This window comes from Rutidosis leptorrhynchoides, chromosome 1 (genome assembly GCF_046630445.1).
Source record: "Rutidosis leptorrhynchoides isolate AG116_Rl617_1_P2 chromosome 1, CSIRO_AGI_Rlap_v1, whole genome shotgun sequence".
NCBI classification, from domain to species: Eukaryota; Viridiplantae; Streptophyta; class Magnoliopsida; order Asterales; family Asteraceae; genus Rutidosis; species Rutidosis leptorrhynchoides.
Window position 1 is genome coordinate 69,416,041 of NC_092333.1, and position 4,150 is coordinate 69,420,190.

Below are 4,150 nucleotides of genomic sequence, written 5' to 3' on the forward strand. Positions count from 1 at the left end.
ACAAAATTACATATCCTTTATATCTAATCCATACACCAACGACCAAAAACACCTACAAACACTTTCATTCTTCAATTTTCTTCATCTAATTGATCTCTCTCAAGTTCTATCTTCAAGTTCTAAGTGTTCTTCATAAATTCCAAAAGTTCTAGTTTCATAAAATCAAGAATACTTTCAAGTTTGCTAGCTCACTTCCAATCTTGTAAGGTGATCATCCAACCTCAAGAAATTTTTGTTTCTTACAGTAGGTTATCATTCTAATACAAGGTAATAATCATATTCAAACTTTGGTTCAATTTCTATAACTATAACAATCTTATTTCAAGTGATGATCTTACTTGAACTTGTTTTCGTGTCATGATTCTGCTTCAAGAACTTCGAGCCATCCAAGGATCCATTGAAGCTAGATCCATTTTTCTCTTTTCCAGTAGGTTTATCCAAGAAAATTAAGGTAGTAATGATGTTCATAACATCATTCGATTCATACATATAAAGCTATCTTATTCGAAGGTTTAAACTTGTAATCACTAGAACATAGTTTAGTTAATTCTAAACTTGTTCGCAAACAAAAGTTAATCCTTCTAACTTGACTTTTAAAATCAACTAAACACATGTTCTATATCTATATGATATGCTAACTTAATGATTTAAAACCTGGAAACACGAAAAACACCGTAAAACCGGATTTACGCCGTCGTAGTAACACCGCGGGCTGTTTTGGGTTAGTTAATTAAAAACTATGATAAACTTTGATTTAAAAGTTGTTATACTGAGAAAATGATTTTTATTATGAACATGAAACTATATCCAAAAATTATGGTTAAACTCAAAGTGGAAGTATGTTTTCTAAAATGGTCATCTAGACGTCGTTCTTTCGACTGAAATGACTACCTTTACAAAAACGACTTGTAACTTATTTTTCCGACTATAAACCTATACTTTTTCTGTTTAGATTCATAAAATAGAGTTCAATATGAAACCATAACAATTTGATTCACTCAAAACGGATTTAAAATGAAGAAGTTATGGGTAAAACAAGATTGGATAATTTTTCTCATTTTAGCTACGTGAAAATTGGTAACAAATCTATTCCAACCATAACTTAATCAACTTGTATTGTATATTATGTAATTTTGAGATACCATAGACACGTATACAATGTTTCGACCTATCATGTCGACACATCTATATATATTTCGGAACAACCATAGACACTCTATATGTGAATGTTGGAGTTAGCTATACAGGGTTGAGGTTGATTCCAAAATATATATAGTTTGAGTTGTGATCAATACTGAGATACGTATACACTGGGTCGTGGATTGATTCAAGATAATATTTATTGATTTATTTCTGTACATCTAACTGTGGACAACTAGTTATAGGTTACTAACGAGGACAGCTGACTTAATAAACTTAAAACATCAAAATATATTAAAAGTGTTGTAAATATATTTTGAACATACTTTGATATATATGTATATATTGTTATAGGTTCGTGAATCAACCAGTGGCCAAGTCTTACTTCCCGACGAAGTAAAAAAATCTGTGAAAGTGAGTTATAGTCCCACTTTTAAAATCTAATATTTTTGGGATGAGAATACATGCAGGTTTTATAAATGATTTACAAAATAGACACAAGTATGTGAAACTACATTCTATGGTTGAATTATCGAAATCGAATATGCCCCTTTTTATTAAGTCTGGTAATCTAAGAATTAGGGAACAGACACCCTAATTGACGCGAATCCTAAAGATAGATCTATTGGGCCTAACAAACCCCATCCAAAGTACCGGATGCTTTAGTACTTCGAAATTTATATCATATCCGAAGGGTGTCCCGGAATGATGGGGATATTCTTATATATGCATCTTGTTATTGTCGGTTACCAGGTGTTCACCATATGAATGATTTTTATCTCTATGTATGGGATGTGTATTGAAATATGAAATCTTGTGGTCTATTGTTACGATTTGATATATATAGGTTAAACCTATAACTCACCAACATTTTTGTTGACGTTTAAAGCATGTTTATTCTCAGGTGAATATTAAGAGCTTCCGCTGTTGCATACTAAAATAAGGACAAGATTTGGAGTCCATGTTTGTATGATATTGTGTAAAAACTGCATTCAAGAAACTGATTTCGATGTGACATATTTGTATTATAAACCATTATGTAATGGTCGTGTGTAAACAGGATATTTTAGATTATCATTATTTGATAATCTACGTAAAGCTTTTTAAACCTTTATTTATGAAATAAAGGTTATGGTTTGTTTTAAAAATGAATGCAGTCTTTGAAAAACGTCTCATATAGAGGTCAAAACCTCGCAACGAAATCAATTAATATGGAACGTTTTTAATCAATAAGAACGGGACATTTCAGTTGGTATCCGAGCGTTGGTCTTAGAGAACCAGAAAATTTGCATTAGTGTGTCTTATCGAGTTTGTTAGGATGCATTAGTGAGTCTGGACTTCGACCTTGTTTTCTTTAAAAATGATTGCTTAACATTTTTGTTGGAAACTATATATTTTTAACATATGAATATTATGTGATATATTAATCTCTTAACGTGTTTGATATTATGTGATAGATGTCTACCTCTAGAACAAGTCCCATTGACTCACCTAATAATAATGAAGAGTCAAATGTAAATTGGAATGATTTGTGGACTGATTCACAAGTTCCCGAAGAGGAACCGGAAGAAGAGTCGGAACCGGAAGAAGAATCGGAACCGGAAGAAGAATCGGAACCGGATGAAGAAATAGAACCGGTGGGGGAAATAATAAAACGGTTAAGTAAAAGAAAATCCTCAACCAACCGACCAAAGTTAATTATGGTCAATGGTGTTTCCGCCAAGGAAGCAAAATATTGGGAGGATTACCAATTCTCCGATGAATCGGATTCCGACGAGAATTCCGATGATGTTATAGAAATTACCCCAACTGAATTTAAAAAGGCAAAAGGAAATAATAAGGGAAAGGGCATAAAAATAGAGAAATCTAATTCCAACCCCGATGAACTTTATATGTATCGTCAACCCCCGAAGTCCTTAAGTTGTAACAATGACCCGGGAACCTCTAAACCACCAGGTTTTTCTAAACCAATGTGGACAACGACGGCTCGTATTAGGGGAACATCATATATCCCTAGAAACTTGGCAAAACGAACCAAAACCGAAGAAGAAGAAACGAGCGAGTCGGAATAAGATAGTTGTATTCGTGTGGTGTAATATATGTAATATAGTGTTCTTATGCTTTATGATATATGTAAAAATTGCTTGTATTAATAAGTATTTTTTTTATGAATCTAACTCTTGTCTATTTTACAGTTTAAAAACACAAAATGAATAGACAACCCAATATTTTAAGAGACCTACCCGGAGACACGATTGATGAAATCTTGTCTAGAGTCGGCCAGAATTCTTCGGCACAACTATTTAAGGCGAGATCAGTTTGTAAGACATTCGAAGAACGTTCCAAGAATGTCTTGGTTTATAAGAGACTTTCGTTTGAAAGATGGGGGATATCACATTGGGAAACCCATAAGTTACGATGTGTTTACTTTGACGCATATATTGCGGGGAACCCAAATGCTATTTTACGCAACGGGTTAAGAAATTATTTTGACTCAATATATCCGAATATTGGACTTCGTGATTTAGAAAAAGCGGCTAACATGCAACATAAAGAAGCATGTTATGCTTACGGATTAGTAATGTTCGCTTCTCACCAAAGTGAGAACAAGAACATCGGGCTACAACTATTAAACAAAACGTTTCCACAAGTGACGGAGTCGGTAATTGGGGTAAGAAATGAGGTTTTTAGATTATTACGGGACTGTTGGACATTACGTAACCCTCGTCCCTTTGATGACGTTACAACACGCTGTCTTATCAACGGCCATAACGGTTATGTTGCACAAGACCAAGGATGGGAAGTAGTCCTAGTAAAACCAGAATGCATGACTTGTTTCTGGACGTATGAATTACGTGTCTTTATTGCCTTTGCTGAACGACTTGTGTACTAGCTAGAATTGTCTTCACAACTATCTTGTATCAAAGTTATTGTGTGCTATATTTCATGCCTTATGTAAAATAAGCGGTATTGTAAGTTTGTAAAATATTGTATAAAAGTTTGAACGCGA